This window comes from Panthera leo, chromosome C1 (assembly GCF_018350215.1).
Source record: "Panthera leo isolate Ple1 chromosome C1, P.leo_Ple1_pat1.1, whole genome shotgun sequence".
Lineage (NCBI taxonomy): Eukaryota > Metazoa > Chordata > Mammalia > Carnivora > Felidae > Panthera > Panthera leo.
The window spans coordinates 165,043,754-165,068,015 of NC_056686.1; the positions used below are offsets into that span (position 1 = coordinate 165,043,754).

The 24,262-nt window shown below is 37.2% G+C and overlaps 1 protein-coding gene across 8 annotated transcripts in view; it reads right to left on the bottom strand.

The window, feature by feature from the left end:
* PDE11A (phosphodiesterase 11A) overlaps positions 1-24,262 on the bottom strand; it is a 411,234-nt gene that overhangs the window by 274,190 nt on the left and 112,782 nt on the right. The window lies entirely within an intron of this gene.

The window sequence follows — 24,262 nt, forward strand, 5'->3', positions numbered from 1 at the left end:
CTTCTTTTTTGCAAGCCAGAGAAGAAGGAAATATCAGACAAAGGTGTGAACTGTCACAAAACTGCAGCCTCCACCAGGAAAAAAAAATTCAGTGCCAAAGAACATCAGGAAAAAGAGCAATTTTATCACAAAGCCTCCTGTTGAGGGTCTTCCAATTAAGCAATCTTTTGTAAAGATTAAAAGCATTAATATAACCTACATGCATTTTCCATTTCAAACAGAAAATCACTGTTTATATATATTTACTAGGAGACAACTGAGAAATCTCTTAGCTAGAAAAGGTTAGAAAAGTTAGTATCATACAAGTTATATTACATTCTTCTGAATATTTATAGAGAACATTGAAGCATTAATACTAGGAAAATAAACAGTTCCAATTTTTTTTCATTAGTGTTGAGTGCAAGCTGCTACTTCAAAAATATCTTCATCACATTTAAATTATTCTGTAATTCCATTCCCATCCCCCCCAAATGATGTTAAAGCTAATTTATCATTCTGAAGAATGCATTCTCATGATCTTGAAGGAAACTGTGATTAAATTAACCTTTGGTGAATTCATTCCAGAGAGGTAAATAGGAACCGAACACAAATCCCACTAATTCTCATGGAAATCCCCAAAATGAGAAGATGAGTGCTCACATTGCCAGAAATCTCCTTTAGAAAAGGACAATACACAAGTAAACTCTTAGGCTATTTTTCAAGGGACTGGCTGCAAAATCCAATGCGCTAGGAATGATTCAAATACAAAATGGAAAAATGTGAATATATAAAATTCTGCATCAATTTGTGAATATGAATTAGGAGAATTCTTTATAAAGCGGACTTTATCATAGATTTCACTTTCTTTGTTTGATGAAAGGCATTACTAGTGACTGTAAATTATGCTCAGTCTACATACTCTTTCCTCTTCTCTTTGGAAGTCTTGAATCCTATGGATTCTTATTTGTCCTTAAGTTTTCAAAATGAGCCTCATAAAGGAGACCAAGAGAGAGGTCCCTTTCAGATCTTTTGTATTTGGAAAATCATTTATAATATAAAAACTCAGGAAACTTTTCTGAGATGGATTGGTAATTAGAGCAACAGATAAAAACTGGAAGATGCGATAGTTCTTGAAATCATTTCCAGATCTGAACAACTTCTTTACACATCAGCCTCTGTTTGACATGATGGAGGAAGATAGCATAGAGGACACATATATAATGATATTCCAATAGAAAAAGGGACTTCAGAGGCACCTGGGTGGCTCAGTTGGTTAAGCATCCAACTCTCGATTTTGGCTCAGGTCATGAGCACATGGTTTGTGAGATCCAGCCTTGCTTGGGGCTCTGCACTGACAGCACGAAGACTGTTTAGAATATTCTCTCCCTCTCTCTGCCCCTCCCCTGCTTGTGCACTCTCTCTCTCTTAAAATAAATAAGTAAACACTAAAATAAATAAATAAATAAATGAATAAAACTATCCAAAAAGAATTAAAACAAAATGAAGAAATAAACAAAAACAAAACCCAGTAAGCCTGGTTCTCACTTCAGACAGAGGTTGTGAAATTCTGATACAATTGGTCTAGCGTGGGATGAATCTAATATGCAGCTAGGGCTAAGGAGCACTGACCTAGGAATTTGAAATAATCAAAAAGATAGAATTAAGGAACACAATTCATACATGGAAAAAGTTTATCTTCTCTAATTACCTTAAAGTATGCAGGACCTGTGGGAACCAAACAGGCAATTTTCTCTGAACCTAAACACATCAAGACCAGTGGAGTGGAATTCAGTTTTGGGGAACTAGGAAGCTGCTTCCAAAAATTTCTCATCTCTGCAATCAACTCTCTGCTCAGTTTGGTTCTTTTTATTAAAACAATAGGAAAGACTTATTGGTGTTTTCTCCTAGGTTTTTCCCAGGAAAGGATAATAATTCTGTAATTCTCCTCCACCTTTCAGGGCAGAGCATGGTATCTACATGGTTGGCTTTTTTTTTTTTTTTTTTTTTTTAATTCATGGGCATTTAATGAAAGCTGAATATGCATATTCACACATAATTTTTATGTGGAATTTCAGTGGGTTCACAAATAACCACCTACAACTTTTTCTTTCTTTTTCTTTCTTTCTTTCTTCCTTCCTTCCTTCCTTCCTTCCTTCCTTCCTTCCTTCCTTTCTTCCCCTACAACTCTTCATAAGAATCTACAGACCCCTGCTTAAGAACTCCTGCTTTACAGTCTTCTCTATGAGGCAGGGGTTGGGGAGAAGAGAAGGAGGAAGGGCAGTAAATGAAGCAATCTGGACCTGGAAACCCCCAGGTATACGAAGATGCTTGTCAATTCCTGTGTGTAAGAATGGCCTGGGGATCTGTTAAACTGCAGGTTCTCATTCAGTAGGGCTGCGCTGGGCCTAAGAGTCTGCATTTCTTTCTAACAAGCTGCTGTTTCATACATCAGATCTGAAGGAGCAAGGTACTTGGAAGTATGTCATCAACCTCACCAGCTTTTCCTAGCACCTAAAAACATAAATGTACAAATATTTCCTCCTTTCTTGAAAACCCAATATTGTATGTAACATATGCTATTTGTCCCCCCCCAAAAAAAGGATAAAAGAAGATGGCAAACTTAATTCTTTATTTTCAATGGTCTCAGATCTCCAATTGTTAAAACTGTTAAATTCAATACTGTTTCCTTTCATGGAGCCAAATATCGTCAATTCAGTGGAAGTAATTTTTTTTAATCCTAAAAACAACAACAAAACAAAACAAAACAGAAAAACTTCCCCTGGGTGATGTTGCTCAGGAAGAAATGAAATTCCATTATGTAGTACAATGTGGTTTTTATACCAGTTTTGTCTGGAAAAGAATTATACTTCAAAACAGGTATGACACTGAAACCAGCTTTCCTGAGCCAGAAAAATAACACAAAGCCCACTGAGCTGCGTGATCCTCCAGGTTATTAGCGATAAGATTTGGAAGCTCAGTGACATACACAGAGAGGTCACGTGACCAGAGGCCTGGGTGCTCACAGCCCACCTGGGGGTTTTAGCTCCAATAATCTCTCTTTTAAAGAATATTCTTTTTTTCTGATTATGAGAGTAATAAAAATAATAACCAAAAGTAATACGTGTTATATTAAAACTTAGAAAATACTAAAAGATACAAAGAAAACAAAAATATCCATAATCCCAAAACTATTTATTGAGGACCTGTGTGTTGTAGTTTTCCCTTCCTGTTTTTTTCAACGCATTTTATTTTATTTTTTATTTTTTTAATATATGAAATTTATTGTCAGATTGGTTTCCATACAACACCCAGTGCTCATCCCAAAAGATGCCCTCTTCAATACCCATCACTACTCTCTTCAATGCATTTTAATAGTAATTAGAAGCCTACAGTACATACAGTATTACAGTATGCTTTTTTTCCCCCTGGTAATACATGCAAGGGCTTGGTTAATAGGTTTGGTTAAATGGAAGGAGGAGTGGAAGTGTGCAGCACAAAGGCATCCCCAAATCAACCTAAGCCCTCTTTGAAACTACTATCATTCTATCTTTATTTACTTTAAATTTTTGTGCAACTTTACCTAATTGTTGAATAAATATATCTTATTTTGGATGTGGAGAGAAAAGTCAGACTAACAAATCTTTCTACAAGAGAAGGAAGATAAGGTTGAGAGGGGTAAATGATTCCCTTGTAATTTTAAAGAGGCAACCATGAATACCATTCTTGTACACACTGGGAATGATTAATCTCCCTCTTCTGATTTCTGTCTCATGAAAGAAGTGGAAAGAACAGCTACCAAAGGAGAAATGTTCAAACCTCTGGTGAATTTCAACAGAATCAAGCCATTAGGAAAGGACATAATTCCCCCAACTGAGCAACTCTCAAAGCTGGGTTTAGGAGAACAAAGAGCTGTATTTTTCCCGTTTCCATATAATTTCATTCTACAGTTAAATAGAAACTGATGCAATAGTAAGGGCAAACAGAATCTCAGAGAAAGAGCTAAAAGTTTCTCTCCTTAAATTTACTAAATGAAAGGAAGGAAAAATACTGAATTCATAAACTGGCTAACTGAACAAAATTTATTGAGTCTCTATTATGTTCCAGACCCTGTGCTATTTACTGGGAATGAGTGGCTCCTATGAAGATAAGTTTGCTGTTCTCATGTAGCTTATATTCCAGAAGAGAGGAGGTAGAGACAGACAATAAACAAATAGCGAAGTGAATGAAATAATTTTTTGTTCCCTGGTAAGAGTGACTTGAGAGTGTGAAATTAATATAATGGAAGGGGCATCTGAGTGACAAGAAGCTGATCAGGAGACTGAGGTTATCAAGAAGAGGGATGAGGAGGTGTAATATCCTCCTGGATTTGGAATGAGGTTGGCATGGGCCAGGAAAAGAAAAATCCCTGTGATTGGAGAGTATTGAACATGGAGGGCAGCAGTAGAAGCATCTCAAAAGGAAGACTGGACCCAGATTGTATATGACCTTGTAAGCCACAGCTGAGAATCTGGATAGAGTGAGAAGACAAAGGATTTTCCTAGAAGGGTGCCATGACCTGATACACATTTTTAACTGATCTCTTTGGCTACTGTATGGATAATAGATTGCTATGCAGCATTAGCAGATCAGGAGGACCTGCTACGAAGCTATCTCAGTACTCTGGGTGAAAAACGATGGTGGCTTGGATCAGGACCAGGATGGTAACTGTAAAGATGGAGAGAAAGAAGAGATGGGTTGTTTTGAGCCAACAGGACTTGCCTACAGATTGACTGAATTTGAGCAGTGAGAAAGAGGTTTAGGGGTTGAATAACTAGCTGGATGGTAGAGTCATTTATTGAAATAGGGAAGACTTAGAGAGAAATAGGTTGTAAAGAGAATCAAAATTTTGGTTTGGGCATATTAAATTTGATGTATCAATTAGAATCGCTTCTCAGCCTTTTGGCTAAGATCAAGTGATGTATCAATTAGATATCCAAGAGTCAAATCAAGTAGGTAGTTGGATTTAGGTAGGTAGAAGTAAAGATACAAGTTTATCAAGTATTGACAAGAAGGTTAAATATATATTTTATTTCTCTAAATTGTACTTAGTTATAATGCCTTTAAGTTTTCAGGTATTAGGAATACTAATTGATGTTTATGATTAGAATAAATCATTATAACTGATGATGGTAACATACTTTGAATAGAGTAATTGAGTCAAAACTCTCTTCTTTTTCTAAGTAGCCAATTCTTGACCCCCACCAAAGAGTGACGGCCTTGCTTATCTTATATCACAAAAGGTTTAGTAATTATCCCAACACCTCCTGACAGGGGTAATGAGCAATTACTGTCATTACTGCTTTGATCTCTGGACCACTGGAGAAGTACCCCAGAGCTTATAGTTTTCATTAGCTTTTTCATCTTTATTTTACACTTTCAAAGTAGAGAACAGATATAAAAAATAAGTTAAAGCAGATTTGCTGTAGTTGAAGATTAGAACCCAAAGTTCTCCTTCTCACCCACCCTAGAGGACAGAAAACAATTTGCAAATAGCTCCACTTTGATACCAAAGTGGTATATAAGAAGCTAAAGATACCCTTTTGGAACTCATTTGGAATGAAAAAAACTTCAAGAGAATAGCAAATTTAGTAATGGTTTTCATTATTTATGAATTTGTCCCCAAGTTGAATTTCATTACAAAACATTAGAGTCATTTCATGCTTATTTTTTAAAGCTAAGTTTTTATTAAATATACTATAGAATAAACTTACAAGAATTTTCAGGTTGTTGAAAATGAACTCAAAGCCTTCTCCAAAGTAAAATCACCTGAGAGAACTAAAGGAAATTATGTAAAGGAGAACTTGAGATGTGCCATAGTTATGTATAACTGTCTAAAACAGAAAAGCTGCCAAGTGTAAAAGAAAAGAAGGAAACACATAATGGTAAATCCAGTAACATGCTTTTGCAACTCTTTTACCTGTACCACACTGCTACAAAGAGAAGACAGGTCAGCCCTAAGCAAAAATACTGAGATAAAGCTATCTTGGGCTGCCCAGCATTCCATATTTTGATGCCATTCTACCTTTAAATGGATCCATATCTTAATGTTGCCTTCTGACTAGAGGCTTTTCAAGCTACTGATTGCTATAGAACCATAATCATTGGTAAAGGAGACATTAACCCTGGACAGCAAATCCTTCAGTAAAGACAATGCTGAGAATCTCATGCTGGGAGATATATATGTGATCCAGAAGGCTTTTCAGAACCTTCTTGATCATCCCTCCTGGATGCTGGCTCCACGTGGAACAAAATGCTTCCCCTTACATATAAGCAGCAAGTACAGTCTACATTTCTCAGCAGAACATTTCAACGCCCTGTACCATCTTCTTCCATCCAGCCCTCATTTTTAGACTCACATCCCATCCTCCCCTACACAGCAACTCCACTCTTTCCCTGCCCCGCAGTATAATGTGAATTCTGGCCTCTATGTTCTTTTATCACTGTGAGAGCCTTGACCCTGTTCTCCCTCTTCTCTATCCAGTCTTAAATCCTTCCTTCTCCCAGATGCCTTCATTCCCCTCCAGCCTGTGGGGACCTTGCCTCCCTCCAGGACATGGGCCGCATTGATGCTAATACACCTTGTTACAAAATCACTGTACACATTTCTGTTACCAGTCTCCCAAATCTCAGTATTCATGTATCCTTCACTATTTTTCCATACCCACCTGTTATGTTTTCATCTGCAACATTTTCTTAAAACAAACTGCCATATTTTTACTCAATATATTTAATTTTATAGGATATTTTAGATCATAACCATAATGGAAAGCCAATAACACTTTACATAAATTGAAGATAATTGTAAATAGATATACAATAAAAATATAACCATTAATGTAAAAAATGTTTGTCTGTGTCTGCTACCTAAAATTATCTCACATAACACAATTTGGGAGATGCTACTTTATGCTGTTGTCTCATGTTGAAATTTGTCTCATATCATGTAACTCTTTATGTGTTTATATCTATTTGCCCTAATAAATTGTGAGTTCCTAATGGAGATCATTTATTATACTTTACATTCCCTAGTGTTTTTAGCCCAGTGTCTGGCACATGGTAGGCATTAAATATTTGTTCAGTGAGTAAATGACCACAAATATATCAATACCCTCTAGTCATAGCTTGTAGATATACAATCAGTAAAATGAAGATACTCAATCCTTCAGTTAAACTTAACGAGGCCATTTAATTATATACAGAATTTATATGTATATCTAGTACACTATCTTGGATATAAAATACATTGTAAATAAAGAAAAACTCTACATTGCTGTTAGTAGTAACTTATGCTAACCACAGGAGATTCTGGATTTTAAAATTTTAAACTGATAGCTCCAGATTTTATGAGAGCAATAAACAGGAATAGATCCAATGGTTAATTGATGTGCCTTGATTTAGACAGACCTAATAGATAAAAATCCAAGCATACATCAAAGATAAATTAAGGTCAAATAGCTTACAGTGCAAAATAAATTTACAATAGAAGCTATTTAAGCAGCAAATCCTTACTACATCTTAAATACGGTTTGATTCCTATTTTAGAAACATATTTACTAGATAAACTAGGGTGTGCTTTATCATAAAAATAAACACAAATAGATGCAAGGGAGAGAAAAGGCTGAAAAATAATATCCCAGAAATTTTCAGATTTGAATGGAGATTTAGTTAATATTGTATCTATTTTTTTTTTTTAAGTTTTGAACTGTTACTTCCCAAGGGGCAAGGTTTTAGTTTTCAAAAAGAAAAAAGCTGCTTACAGGAATTTTAAAAACTAAATAGAGAAACTGTCTCAGGGTCTTGGGAATTATTCCAGTTCCCTATGCCTTATGTGGGAAAAATAAATAAAATTTAACAACCAGCTTTCTGTATCTATGCCCTTTAATTATCTCAAATACAAAAGAATAAAGTAAAATCTACTGCCTTGAAATTATCAAATAATCTTCTGCTAAATTTATAAGGGTTCCTGTTCAATTTCATCAATTGTTCCCTGGCCACGCCACTCACTATTTCTGCCATTTCAGGATAAGCTCTATATGGAGGGGAACCAACAGGAAATGTGCATGGGCATGTGCAGCTGTAACCTTGCATTCCAAATGTCCACAAATACATATTATTATATAGTGACCTACCTCCTCCTGCATGGAGAATCATGAAATGTCAGAATAGGAACAGATCTTGAAAATCCTCCAGTACAACTCTTTCAAATATGAAAATTGATCCCAAAGAAAGGAAGTTATTTCCCCAACTTTGAAAGATGAGCTCGAGTTGAGTGAAGTTAAGAGGCCCACTCAGACCACAGTCCAGCTACCCAAAGTGTCCATCTCCCCTTGTCTACCTACAAGGTAAGAGAGTGGGTCCAGAGAAATATCTAATGCCTTATTGCCCTTTTCTCTGCTCCTCTCTCAAAATCTGTTTTCAGAAATATGATATTTAAAATAGCTCTTACTAAAAAGCACAAGCATAGGGTAACTTTCAAGAGACTATCTAGCCAGCCACAAATACAACTTATTGATAGGACGGGGGGCTGGTTGGAAACGGGAGCCATTCTGCAATCCAAGCTTCAGAGGTTTCCAATGGCCTCCACCATGCAGCCCTATCCCTTCATACTGGTTAGGTGCGAGGGAAGTACCTGCCTCAGGATTGTTTTAAGTTAGAAGCACCTAGCACAGGGTCCGACAGAGAGCAAGTGTTCAATAAACCTCAGCCTCTACAACCTGATCCCAACCCACCCTCTCTCCAGGCTAAACACACCATTCCAGCACCTCTTCTGAATGCCTGCCAAACCAGACCAGTCACTTTCCCCAGCTTACTAGATACATTAGGTGTTGGGCTTTGTGCTTAGCAGTATACTTGCATTGTATCAGCTAATTCTCACTGTTATGACTGTCTTACTACAAGTAAATTCAATGAAGGTCAAGATTTTTGCCTGTTGTGTTCACCATTATTTCCCAGATTCCTAGAACATGAGTTTGCACATAATACTTGCTCAATAAATATTTTTGGAATGAATGAATGCATATTTTATGGATGAGGAAAGTGAGGCTGAGAGAAACAAAGCCATTTGCTCAACATCAGAATCACTATACGGTGAAACCAGGATTCAAACCCCAGGCTGGCTGATGCCATGCCCATGGTCTTCAACCACTCTACCACATCTTCTCAAATGGGATAGTGGTGATTGAGTCAGACAAGGTGCTAATTTAGACTCATCCCACTTAGACTTGCCACTGCAGACTAAAAAGGCAGAGAGACCACATTTGTTCTAATGCTTAGCTGTAAGAGATTATTTTGTCTCCTAAAAAAATTCAAGGCTTATCAATGTATACGTTTACTTTTATACCAATACTAATGAAATGTCCTTGTGATTTTTAAAACAATAAAATAATTCACTCAGGCAAACCCACTTAAGAAGACAAATATTTCTCTCATTTGGTAGATTTACTTTGATCGACAACAATTTAATCTGTATCATGGAATTATTCTAAAAAAGAAATTGTTTTTTCTATAGCAAACTGAAAAAGATTTAGAATTTTGCTGCTCTCCTAATCAATGCTGACTGGTTGAGGTCAAAAGAATTATTACATACAAAGCTAAATAAACTGAAGCTTCAGGATATAGTTGTTTCAAAAACCAAATTATTCAGGTAGAAATACTTTATTCATCCACAGTCAAGTAAATTCTTATAGGATGAAACAACTTTTCAGCTATTAAAGACTCTCTAGTGTTTGTATCATAGCCATAATTTCATTGTTAATTGTGATATAGATTTAAGCCCCAGTGTTTTGTGTGCATTATATTGGGAATCTTTGCTACCAGAGAGCAAGGAACAGATATGTTACCTGTAATATATGATACTAAAACTTGAGGGTCCTCTATGTATAAAAGCTCATGTGGAGAAAAGTTATAAGCAAGCTCATTACTATAAACATTCAATCAGATCTTAGTGACTACTAGAGTAGTTTGCAACTATTTATGTCAGCACCAATCTTGTAAATAGCTATTCTCCCCCCAGTGAATAACAATTCATGCTGGTGGGTAGTAAAGAATGCTGATTTGATTTCTTTAACTGGTTATTTCACTACTTTGTGTTTCCTAGGAAAAATATAGATATTAAAAATACATATAACCATGCAGCCTCTTAATTCTTTAATTTTGTTTCAAAGTAGATATTTCTTGAGTACCTAGGATACTTCTGGCATTCTGCCAATTGCTGGAAACATAATGAAAAAGATTTGATCTCAAATTTTTAATAAATGTTAGTGACTTTAACTGAATTCTGGACTGAAGGAATGGAAAAAGCAAGGATCGGGAGATAGGAAGATGCATTGCGGATCCTGTAAATGGCAAGAGTTCCAGTGTGACTTAAGTGTGAACAATGTTTGGGCTATGTGTTTAGAAATGAGACTCAAGAACTGGTTGAGACTCAATCCTGAAATGATTCAAATGCCATCCTAAAGAGTTTGCTTTTTATGCTGGAAGCAATAGAGAGTTGTCAAAGACTTGAAGTGAGTGAGGACTGTCACATGAGGACCGTAAAAACCTAACCTCAGCAAGAGTACTCCAGAGAAAGAGCAAGAATCAAGAATGTGGAGATATAAACTATCACTTTTATTTTTTTAAGTTTATTTATTTATTTTGAGAGAGAGGTAGCATGAGTGGGGTAGGGACAAAGAGAGAGGGTGACAGAGAATCCCAAGCAGGCTACACACACTCAGTGTGGAGGCCAACGTGGGGCTTGAACTCACAAAACCATGAGATCATGACTTGAGCCGAAACCAAGAGTCAGATGCTAAACTGAGTAAGCTACCCAGGTATCCCTAAACTATCACTTTTAAGGTTACCGATCCCAAAGTCTTTTGTAAGTAAAACTGATAGAATTTTACAACCAATTGGATATTGGACATGAAATTAAGGGGAGGCATACAACCAAGGATGATGGCAAGGTCTCTAACCTGGTTGCTAAAAGAATGGTGATTTCATTGAATAACTCAGACAACTCAGAAGGAAGACTAAAGTCAGGGCACCAGTGCAGGAAGGTAGTGGATTTGGTGTAGAATATGTAGCATTTGAGACCCCAACAAAAGATACAAGTAGAAATGACCTGTGGAACCTTGGAGCTTCAGGTTCAAGAAGTTTAGTGACCTATACTCAACATGAGGGTAAGAATGCTCTAATAAGATTCCAAAGGGATAAAGTGAAAAACAGAAGACAGAGCAGAAGATAGCACCTTTGGAGAGGACACCACTGCAAGACCAAGTAAAGGAGATGAGACACAGCAGGTACAAGGGAAACTGAGGCAGCCTTACAGCATGGAGTCATGACCGCCAAGGGAAGAGCTTCAAGCAGGCAGGGATGGTAGACCCTGTCAGCTGCTTCAGGGAGATTTAAAAGGATGACTAAGAGACTTGATACTTAGAGTATCAGTATTTATTGGAGCAAATGTTTTTCCTGTTGTTTGATCAAATGGTCATCTAGGGAATATCCAGTCATGCACGAGTAATAAAGCTGTCAGATGGATAAAAGTCACTAGATTCTATAAGATTGGTCAGCTGAATAGCAAGAAAACCCTACTGCTTGGTGGGTGTTGCATGCTCCAACAAACATTCATTGCTGGACACACAAACCATCCATTAGCGAGGCTTTAGGCAACTCACAAAACAGCAGCTATGCATGCTGAGTATTGAGCCGGCTATCTTACAACACTACAAGAATAGCAACCCTCTGCAGTATATTTCCTTTCACTTTTTCATTTCAAATGTTTTTTTTTTTTTTTTTTCTCCTCTTTTCTCTAATGCAGTGTCTATAAAGTAGGGAGGAAGAGTCAGGACTCTTACATATTTGGAGAGCAGAACTCATACAGGTTCGGTGACTTGCCTAGGGCCCCATAGCTAGTAAATGGCTATAACGGTGAGGCTAGGTAGGAAAGCTCCAGAGTCACAGCAATGATTGTGCCCCCGCTGGTCCTTTCTGTGTTAGGAGGATTTCACAAAGCCCTGGATTTCCATCCTGCTATCTTGCCTGGCTACACTAAATTAAACTTAAACTAAATTAAACTAAATGGCTAAAACACAGAGCTGTCCTGAGTTGAGGAATGTCAGGTAGGGACATCCTTTATTGATTGGTCATCAACTATCTATAAAGAAAGAGAGGGGCACCTGGGTGGATTAGTCAGTTCAGTGTCTGACTTTGGCTCAGGTTAAATAGTTCATGGGTTTGAGCCCCGCCTCGGGCTCCATGCTGACAGCTCTGAGCCTGGAGTCTACTTTGAATTCTGTGTCTCCCTCTCTTTCTGCACCTCCCCCTCTCATGCTCTGTCTCTCTCTGTGTCTCAAAAATGAATACATGTTAAGAAAAATTTTTTTAAATAGAAAATAAAAGAGAAAGGGTAGGAGGAAAAGAGACCGAGATTTTATAAATCTCATTATTTAAGGTCACCAGGATATTTCTCTTTTTGCCTATTAGTAAAATGGCAGGAAAAATGACAATAATGCCAGTCATTCAATTTATTTCAGAGCTGGTAGGTCACACTTGGACAATTCAAAGAGAAAATTCTAGAAAATAGGAACGTCTAAGAAAGGCCAAAAAAAAAAAAAAATCAGCTGTAAAAGAGGCCATGTGACTATTGAGTAATAACTTTCCATTGTGGATTGCTGACACTAGGACCATCTACATGCTGAGATTCTCACAGGAAAGCAAGTAACATACATCACTTTGTTGCATGTCTTCCTAATTTATAATTTAGTTAAAAGCAATATTAGCAGTAGGATGTAAAAACTAAATCCATCAAAACCAGGTTTCCATCATAGCTGAACAGAGCTCTAAAGAGAGATTTAGGGGGCACCTGGGTGGCTCAGTCGGTTAAGCCTTGGACTCTTGATTTAGGCTCAGGTCATGATCTCGCAGTGGTGAGATTGAGCCCTGAGTCAGGCTTTGTGCTGAGCGAAGAGCCTGCTTGGGATTCCCTCTCTTTCCCCTCCCCTGCTTGCCTGCATGCTCTCTATCTCTCTCTTTCTCAAAGAGACAATTTAGGAATCTTAAGGTAAAAGCGGTAGGCAATGCCACTGAAATGGAAAAGATAATTTTAAAAATTGTTTGTAGACCAAGACTAGAAGGTGATTATGTAAAGAATTCTGATGCTGAAGGCATATGTAGAAAAAGAAGAGCCAAGAAAGGATGGTCTGAGAGATGGCAAGAGAACAAGGAGAGAAGGAAAGCAGAAAGAATCAAAGCTATCAGCTACTGCTCTGACATCAAGCACTGATGATTCAAAATATGCCTTGGGTTTTGGCAGAGAGGTAATACTCAACCTCAGGGAAAGCTTTCAGTGAAGTGGTGAGGAGACAGCCAAATTAAATTAGGGTGAAGAGAAAGTGGAAATGAATGGAGTGGCCACATCAGGGTAGAGCCATCTTTTAAAATGCTTGTTCCTGACAGGAAGGAAGAGAGAGAGGAGTGAAAAAGAAAAGCTGAATTGAAAGAAGGCTATTTTATAATGGGGAAAAGTGAGCAAGGGGAAGGTGGGTGGGCAAAGGGTCCAGCATAGATGAGGAGGGACATCTCTGGGATAGAAGTAAGAAGTAAGGACCAGCATCACAGCAGGTAATTTTAGAGGTGAGAGCTCCTGCCAGATACTTTCTCTCTGACTGAGGAGCCAGTTATCACTGAACATGACTAAGGTAGAGGTTACTGAGGGCCTTACAGAGACAAGAAAAGCTTTGGATTGTTACTGTGGTCAGAGAGAGGGTACTCGGTGTATGTATTGTAATAGTTTGAATGACAGATGAGAAAAGCTTCAGCTCAGGCAGTGACAGGATAGAGCCAGAGAGGAGAAGATGGTTTAGGAGGACAGGTATCAGGTAGAGCAGACAGGTTCTGCGGGTCCATCAGATGTGCATACTGTGATTTGGAACACTCAAGGAGGGCCCAAAGGCAGTGGTTCTCAAACTTCAGGTCCTGACCCACTAGTTGGGCTGCAAAATCTATTGAGATTTGAACAGAGCATTTTTGTAAATGAATTAAAATGGAGCAAAAAAATATCAGAGTGCTTTGACCATAGTAAGGGGAAGTACTATTTTGTGACGTTTCAGTTATAAATGCCAATGCGTGCTGGGCTGCTGATAACTGGTCAATAAAGGATGTCCCTACCTGACATTCCTCAACTCAGGACAGCTCTGTGTTTTAGCCATTTAGTTTAATTTAGTTTAAGTTTAATTTAGTGTAGCCAGGCAAGATAGCAGGATGGAAATCCAGGGCTTTGTGAAATCCTCCTAACACAGAAAGGACCAGCGGGGGCACAATCATTGCTGTGACTCTGGAGCTTTCCTACCTAGCCTCACCGTTATAGCCATTTACTAGCTATGGGGCCCTAGGCAAGTCACCGAACCTGTATGAGTTCTGCTCTCCAAATATGTAAGAGTCCTGACTCTTCCTCCCTACTTTATAGACACTGCATTAGAGAAAAGAGGAGAAAAAAAAAAAAAAAAAAAAACATTTGAAATGAAAAAGTGAAAGGAAATATACTGCAGAGGGTTGCTATTCTTGTAGTGTTGTAAGATAGCCGGCTCAATACTCAGCATGCATAGCTGCTGTTTTGTGAGTTGCCTAAAGCCTCGCTAATGGATGGTTTGTGTGTCCAGCAATGAATGTTTGTTGGAGCATGCAACACCCACCAAGCAGTAGGGTTTTCTTGCTATTCAGCTGACCAATCTTATAGAATCTAGTGACTTTTATCCATCTGACAGCTTTATTACTCGTGCATGACTGGATATTCCCTAGATGACCATTTGATCAAACAACAGGAAAAACATTTGCTCCAATAAATACTGATACTCTAAGTATCAAGTCTCTTAGTCATCCTAAGCCCAATGTCTACGATCCCTGCCTCCTTAAAACTCTTCCCCTGGCTATTGTGGCTATGGGCTAGAGTCCAAAACTTTAAAACCTACAGCTTTAATGTGGAAGACTGAGTGGAAGTTGACCCCCTAAGTCAACAATAAGAGTACCAGACAATACAAAGAGACAATACAGACAAGGAGAAATTTTAGGGATTAACAGTCAAATATAACCTGAGATTTCTAATTCTCTTTGTATATCTAATGAGCTAATAGAAATCTAATTTGATGGCTTTAGCTTTGATATCATATGACTAAGGTATAATTAACTGTCTGTTTTGCTTAACTATTGGTCTAACTAGAATTCCTTTTTAACTGCATCAATCCATGGCACTGCTATAAATTAAACTTATTTCTTGTTTTCTTTTGGATCAATGAGTGGAATTAAACTGTAACAGAAATAATTATTAACCAAAAAGGTACTCATTCTGATATTTCAAAAAACAATTCTGTTCTCAGAATGACAGGATTAGTTTCACTGATGACATTTTGGGTTTTAAGTGTTAGCCCAGTTTTGAGTATCTCTGATATACACAGTTCAATGCAGGTTTATTTAGTCTTTGACAAAGACATTGGTTGGATTTTTTTAAAGAAATTCTTTTGAAGCAGAAAATTGACTCAATGTAGATTTTTCACTCCATTACACATATTAAACTACATTGATTTGGGTGATGGAAAGAGGCGGAAAGAAATGGAGAGGTGTGGGAGAAGAGGCCAATAAGGTTATAAATTTCAAATTACAAAGAGACAAGAGACTATTACCAACCTTTTATTGTCAGAGAAATGGCGTCTTACTCATGCCCTTGAAAGCAGAGTGTTGGGTTGTCAGTGAATGCCAAGAATAATCCTGTTACAAATGGAGGTGACTGGTTCTAGACGAGACATGAGGGTGGTGTGAAAGTGGCTGCAGCCCTAAACAACCCAGTAAGGAGAACCAGATTCCTGAACACACACACACACACACACACACGCACACGCACACGCACACGCACACGCACACACGTCAAACTCTAGAGTTAAACCGACCTGGCTTCAAATTCCAGTTCACTCACTTATTAACCATCATCTTGGGCAAATCATTTAACCTCAGTAAGTTAGTATCTTTATCTGTTAGCATCTTGGGAAGATAATAATAGACATCTGAAGGTTATTATTAGGTGTAAATAAAGCAATTCCTGTAAAGTGCTTACAGGACAATGCAGTAAGTACTAGTTCAATATTATGAGTGCATTAGTTTCCTAGGGCTGCTGTAAGAAAGCACCACAAATTGGGTGGCTTAGAAAAACAGAAATGTATTATCTCGCAGTTCTGGAGGCTAGAAATCCAAAATCAAGGTGTTTGAAAGGCCATATCCCTGTGAAACCTATAAGGGAAGGATCTTTTGTCTTCTAGTTTCTAGGAGCCCCAGACATTCTTTGACTTATATCAACATGGCTCTTGTTTTCACATAGCATTTTCCCTGTGTCTCTTCACATAGTCTTTCCTCTGGGCATGTCTGTTTCTGTGTACAAATTTCCCCTTTTTATAAGGACACCAGTCATATTGGATTAGGGTCCACCCTAATGATCTCATTTTAAACTGATTACATCTGTGAAGACCCTATTTCCAAATAAGATCACATCCTAAGGTACTGGAGGTTAGGAATTTAACTTAATCTTTTGAAAAGACTACCAATCCATAACAATTATTTACAGATATTTTGCTAGAGATATTTTGCAAGAAATAGGTTAGTAAATAAAGTACTTTAAAATTGTAGAATATCCTTCTCTAGTGATTCATTTTCTGTTTCTTTTTCTTTTTAAAGTAAGGAATACTTGTTTTTGTTTTTGTTTTTGTTTTTTGTTTTTTGTTTTTTGTTTTTTTTATGTAGTGACTTTGATATAAAGAAGTGAGTTTCCTGCTCTTAGCTGAATCTGGAATAACTGGGTGTTGACTGCTCTGTCATCCTATGATTTCCTGGTCTTGAGGAAAGGAAAATTGCCACAGGCGTCTGCAGCTAGGCCTGCAAAAGTATATCCCACAGGAAAAGGGCATGTACTCCTGTTCTGAACCATTTGTTAATCATATAACAACCTCAATTATGTTCATCACAACTGGAAGAGAATCGCTCTTCAGTAGAATTTAAATTAGTATAAATTACATACTTATTAATCAAAATGAATTCTTTTCAACCAATTTCTTTTTTTTTCCTCTTTAATATGGACTTTTTGTGGTGCAGTTTTCTCTGCCATAACCCTCATTCTAAGACCATTTTCATCATGAAAAATAATACCCAAACACTACACATTCACCTCTACCTCTTCATGTGCTTTACAAAATGATACCTATTTTTGCCCCAAACTAGAATGTACTATGAACGTTTGATCTCCTAACATGGCAGTTATGGGTACACCTATAAAAGGTTCCAACTAGGCAACAAAAGAAATAAAAATAGGAATATTTGAGGACACAGTGAAGGCTAGTAGAACATATAGCACCTTTATTTTTTTATTCAGGCCCATATTGATCCACATTCATTCAAATGTATCAATGACTTCCTCTCACAGAATGTGTAGCAGAGAAAAAAAGATTCATATGCCAATGTGAAGAGAAGAATGCAAATAGAGAAGAGAAATTAGTTAATTATATTACAATTTAACAAGATGAAATTTCAAGTACCAAAAGTTTTTGCCCTCTAAAAAGTACTAGCCAAACATAAATTAATAGTGCTCCTGACAAAAAAAGATGAAAGAATCCAAGTGTAGACGTACCTCTATTTGTACCATGCAAGTGATCATGAAAATGAAATTATCAATCAAAACTTCATACAGCAAATCACTTTCCCTTTGATTCCATCAAATAATTCAGAGATTATTTGTTTTAATTTTTTAAAATAATTTTTTAATGTTTATTTTATTTTTGAGAGAAAGACAGAGTGTGAGCGGGGGAGGTGCAGAGAGTGAGGGAGACACAGAATCCCAAGCAGGCTCCAGGCTCTGAGCTGTCAGCACAGAGCCCGACGCCAGGCTCAAACCCACAAACTGTGAGATCATGACCTGAGCTGAATTTGGACACTCACCCGACTGAGCCATCCAGCTGCCCCTGTTTTTATTTTTAATTTGTCTTCAATGATAGTCAATTCTCACTTTAACTATGGTTTGTCTTTACCTCAAAGACAAGTAGTTAACTGAAAATAACATAATCCCTATATGCACTAGGGATACATTTGGCCCCAACTGGGCCTGCAGTTATTGCTAATGGCACAGTAATGGATCAAGGCCACAAGATGGCACTATAAGCAATGGGCTATTGGCGGTTATTTTAATCTGCATCTACTCTAAAAACTGATCCTGTCTAAGGGGCTCTAAAGTAAACTGAAAAACTCTGAGACTGCAATGCAGAATAAATATGAGTACATATTACATAAATGGAAAGAAAGTAGCTAAAATGATTACATAGAAAACACTCTGCGTCTTCTACTACACATAAGAAGCCACTTTAAAGACTCCTATTATTTACTGTGATGAATTAGTTACTTGAAAAATGAAACATGAATTCATAAGGGTTTATTATTTTATGGGCTAAAGAAAACTTTTCCATGTGTTCTAGTTTCCTTAGTCTTTCTTATTTTTAAATACATGGCACCAGTAAATTTATAGTTGAAGCACAGACAGAAAACTAAGAATTATTAGTTCACTGGTTATAGCCATAACATAAACAAGTTTAGTCATTAAGTCTGTGTAATCTGATTGTTTCAGTCAACTAAGCAAGGCAACTGACATTGACAGCTTAGAAAAGTGACCTTCAGATAAAGAATTCTGAAGCTGACGAGGGGCTCTTATCGAAGTGGAAGTGCGTGACAAAGCCAACTCCCAAAGTAGCACCAATTAGTGAAACAAATTAGCAACATATCTTCTCTTTAAGACACTGGCATTCATCTTTCCTTCTCTGGAATTCTTTTACTTAGCAGCTGTGCAATTGTTGGAGGGCTTGGAGGGGCGGGGGGTGGGGGAGCAGTTTACATAAAAATTTGAAATGTGCCAATCACTGGAAAAGATCTACTGTAATTGAGAGTGTCTTAATACTATGCTGATTTTAGATTGGTGCTGAATGAAAGAGCTAAAAATGATGCATAGCAAAAAACACATGAAACTGGTTGCTAATCTGAACAGATTGTAACAGCAGGGCAAATGAAAAGCTAGATAGTCCACATATAAAAATCTCGAATTAATGATCTTCTTGTGAAATCAATAGCATACTGCTGCAGGTATGGACAAACAGCATATGTACATGTTTAAAATTTGGATGTAATTAAGTTATAACATTATATTAGTTACAAGTGACAACATAATGATTCCATATTTGTATATATTGCATGTACACTTTTAACTGAGCCAAAGCGAACCCAGAAAGAAAGCAAATCAAAGTTATACCAGTAACTCCTTCGAGCATTTTCAAATTATGGAGTTTTTTTCTTTATGCTTTTATTGCTGATTCTACATTAATTTACACCTATTTATATGTTTCAGTCCCTAATTAAAATCAAAAGCTCCTTGGATTTAGTAATGTATCTTCTAATTCTTAAGTCCCCCACAATAATAATAATAATAATAATAATAATAATAATGCCTACCATTTTTAATTTCTTATTAGATTCTAGGTATTGTGATAAATAGACATCACTTCACATAAGCCTTGCCCAAAAATCCTGTGAGATTAGTACTAATGCTCTCCCTGTTCATAAAGAGGAAACAAAAGTATAAGTTAATTTGCCAAGTTTACATAACTACTGAGTCATACAGCCAAGCTCTGAATCCAAGTATACTTTATGCCAAAGCCCCTGGCTTGCCTTGTGGAGTGGACGTAGAGGCATGATGGTTGGCAATGCATTGCCTGAGGTCTACCTGGCACCTAAGCTGACCGGCTTTATGGTCTTGGCACATTACTTCGGCATTCTGTGTCCCAATTTAGTTGTTATTATACTACCCTGAAGCTCATATAGTAGAAAGTCAAAAACTCTTCTTAAGAGCCTTTAACTTCCCTCAGGTACCTCCATACTGCAAGTAAACCCTTTTGTGAAACACACTCCAGTTGCTCTAATAAATTCATAAATGTACTGGCATTTGATATAACTGAAGTAAAGTGCATATCTGATTTTCAGTAGTGGTCCTCCCTGGCTTCTGATAGGTGCCACTGTGCTGTGCTCATTAGCATTTCAGGCTATAATAGCTAAAGTAGTGCTTTCTTTCTTCAGCAAATCTACTAAAATGTCTACATGTCAACCAGGGTTGGTAATTGAAATGGACAGTGTAGATGAATAGTAAACCTTTTTGGGAAAACAATCATTTTGAGTACTGAATTTTAACATTACTAAATCTTATTAATGGATTGCCACAGTTTGTTCCCAAACCTGTTTATGTTACATGGCTAAGAAGAAGGGAAGGGAATTAAGACTGGATTAGCTCAATGGTAGGAGCTTGAATTCCCACTTCCCTGAATGTCTCAACGTGGAAGATGACACAGACATACCTATGGCATGCTGCAAGGCTGTGGCCAGGAACCCAATACTCCCGCATACACCGGCTCCCACTAGCTGTGTTTGCTTATCAAGTGTCAACTGTATTTGTTCTCAAACCTGTTTAGGTCTGTTGCTCTTGTTATTGTAAGTTCAAATATGTTTTTTACTACATACACAAAAAAACTTAATTAAAATATTTTTAAATATGAATACAAAATTTAAAAATAAATATAATATAAAATATAAAATGTAAATATAAAAATTTTAAATATAAATATTAAAAAAATAAAAAATAATTATTTTTTCTAAGAAAATTAAGTTGAAATCCAGAGAGTTTGATAAGAGCTCTCAAGTTACATGTGGATAAAATAGTTGTAAAAAATTGGAGAAAAATCATAAAAGTCTACAAGGATTCTACATCTCTTAAGATTTCTTCACAAGTTCCTCTTAACTCTAGCTCCATTTGAAATCAAACTAAATGGTCAATCATAGATAATGCATTATGGGTGTGGTTTATCTAAGGAAAACAAAGTGATTTTCTAGTTAGTGAATCCACAAAGAAAATGCTTGTCCAAAGAGATAAGAGTATCCAATGAATATGCATTAATATTTTAAATTAAAATAAAATGTTTAAGAGGTATATAATTACATCAATGAATTTTGGGTGTGACTAACCAATTACCAGTCCTGACTATATCAGGTAAGAAGCCTTCTTCTATATTATGGTGATCCTGTTTTTTACCTAATCTAATATAGTCCTATCTTTCAGATTTTACAGAGTACACAAGCACTTTAATTTTACTGAAAGAATTGTAGTTTGATAACTGATTCAAATCTTGGAAATTAAAATGTTAACTTTGAAAACTGAAAATAATACTTAGTGTCCAGTTTTTTTCAATAAACATTCCTAAAATTACATCCTTCTGAGTATATATGCAAACAAAGGCAAATTTACCCGTTGATCTCTGCTTACATAGTAAAATCTCAAGGATTCCACGAAAATCCTCTGTCCCCTAAGTATATCCTCACCAGCTTGCAGATGTCTATGCTCCTACAGTTGATTCAATTTTCTTTATTATTTCTGACAGCAGCTTTTCCTACAGTCAGTACTGAGGGCCACAGAACCTTCTAACTCTCATGGGGAGGAAGAGTGGAAAGGGCAAAGAAAAATTATATACTCCAAGTTTTCTCATCTTCCCTAATGCTTGATAAAATCAAGCGTTTCCCCAAGTATTCGACTATCACAGAACAACTTACAGAATCACTATTCTGAGCAACATTCGGTAGTAAAATGTTTACTGTTTGAACCAAATTTTCCTTACCTCTAAGTGCAACAATGAACAAACTGGGTAGTTGCCTAAAATAGAGATGCTACATACAAAGGTGTCTAACACAGTGAGTCATTCCATAAATGTTAGTTTCATATCCCTGCATGAGCTATTTTTTTCTCATCAGAAATAAATAGGTGTTTTATTTAACTGTTAGATAAATAGAAAATGAAGGGGAAAAGAAAGAAAATAGACTATTGTCTCTAGAATTATTTTGTTTGGAAACAAATATTCTATGTGTAACTATTGCATTAAAAAGATAAGGTCTATTTTCTTCTTATGGAACTTTAGAAGAAATTTCTCTGCTGTGTTTTAATTTTTATCATTTATTTTATGTTTTTATTTTTTTGCTTAATACTTTGTGTTACTGCAAAAAGAACCGGGCAATATTCTTTTACTAGCTTTTCAATGGCTCTAGGACATTCCCTCAGAGAAGTTAATGCTTTTTCCTCCTTTGTCACAGTCCACCCATTAAAAACTGACTGGCTGTGTAAAATTAATCACTAGTGAGAAGAGTAACTAAAACATGATTTCTAGTAAGTTAAGCATGAGAAGTCACTGGGTGCCACCACTGACACACACCAAATCTTGTGAGGCAATGTTTTCTCATCTCTTCCAAGTTTTGTGAGAATCTTCACTCTAGGGACGTCTGGGTGGCTCAGCTGGTTAAGCATCCAACTTGGGCTCAGGTCATGAGCTGCTGGTTCATTAGTTCAAGCCCCACTTCGGGCTCTGTGCAGACAGCTCAGAGCCTGGAGCCTGCTTAGGATTCTGTGTCTCCCTCTCTCTGCCCCTCCCCCACTTGTGCTCTGTCTCTCTTAAATAAATAAATAAATAAATAAATAAATAAATAAATAAATAAATAAGAATCTTCACTCTAGGGGCGCCTGGGTGGCTCAGTCGGTTGAGCGTCCAACTTAGGCTCAGGTCTTGTGAGTTTCAGCCCTGCGTCGGGCTCTGTGCTGACAGCTCAGAGCCTGGAACCTGCTTCTGATTCTGTGTCTTCCTCTCTCTCTGCCCATCCCCCGCTTGTGCTCTGTCTCTCTCTTTCAAAAATAAATAAATAAATGTAAAAAAAAAAAGAGAATCTTCACTCTAAAGCCCTAATGAAAGCAAATCAGCCATAAACAAAACATTGACCTTCAGCCTTCTATGATTATCCCAGGAATTTGAGAACATCACCTATTCTCAAACTGAGCCTCCGGGAGTCACCTCTCAATGCCTCCATGGCCCTGCCTGACCTGGAGGCTGGCACAAATAAGAAATAATTCGATCTATCCTGCAAAACTTCTCAGAAAACAAGAGTTTGCTTCTACTACATAAAGGAGTGCAAATCACCATCATCCACCTTGGAAATTCAGTCATTTCCTTAAGTTTAATATTCTGAGGGGAGCCTGGGTGGCTCAGTCAGTTGAGCATCCGACTTCGGCTCAGGTCATGATCTCATGGTCCGTGAGTTCGAGCCCCGCATCGGGCTCTGTGCTGACAGCTCAGAGCCTGGAGCCTGTTTCAGATTCTGTGTCTCCCTCTCTCTCTGACCCTCCCCCATTTATGCTCTGTCTCTCTCTAACTCAAAAAATAAAATAAAAACGTTACAAAAAATTTTTTTAAAAAGTTTAATATTCTGAGATGCCATAAACAAAATGTATCCATTCTATTATTGCTTCCTAAACTCTGTAAACTGAAAGCAAATCCCTTTCTGTCTGTATTTCCAGACCAATGAGCTAGGCCAGCTTCCCGGACATGCAACCGGTGCAGTTGCATAGCACCGCATGCTTACATGAGTCCTAAGCTTGGTTTAATGCTCTATTGTCTCATTACTAAGAATTCTTCATAAAATTATTAATAATTTTTTTAACAAGAGGCCAATCATTTTCATTCTGCACTGAGCCCTACAAATTCTGTTTGGCCTTGCCACAGAGTCTGAACTGTCTAGGCCTCATGCAGGAGTCCATGCTCTCTTCACAGTCTGTGGCTCTAGGATTAAGACAAGAATTAGTGCTAGAACTCAAAGGGCTAGCTGGTCAAGCTGAAGTTCACAGAGAGCAGCTGTGGAGAAAGCCTGTTCTCACAACAAGCGTGCGGGCAAGAAATGTAATGAAGTTAGTGTCTCTGAAATCTTTTTGATTTCCGTAGCCCCATCGTTTTTCCCTTGGTCAAAACTAACCAAAGTCTTCCAGATACACCAGGGTTAGTATGTTCTCTGTACATATAAATGCATCACTTCTGCTTGCAAAATTTCAGTATGATATCTCAGGGAGGATGGCAAAATAGGCTTGCCCACTGAACTTTGGTGTGCTCAGAGTCTGATTCAGTTGTTCTGCACAGCACGCTGTTCAATGGTCCTCAGTATCCATCAGACAGTCTAAAGCAGTCAATAGCCTTAGCGCCTCTATTACATCAGAAAATACATAAAAAAGACAATAAGAGCAATTCACTCTGCTTCAAGAAAGATAAGCAGTTCACTAGAGATGTGGAATGCTGTTTCCTAAAGCAGTATCAATTCTTGATGTGGTTATGAGAAAAAG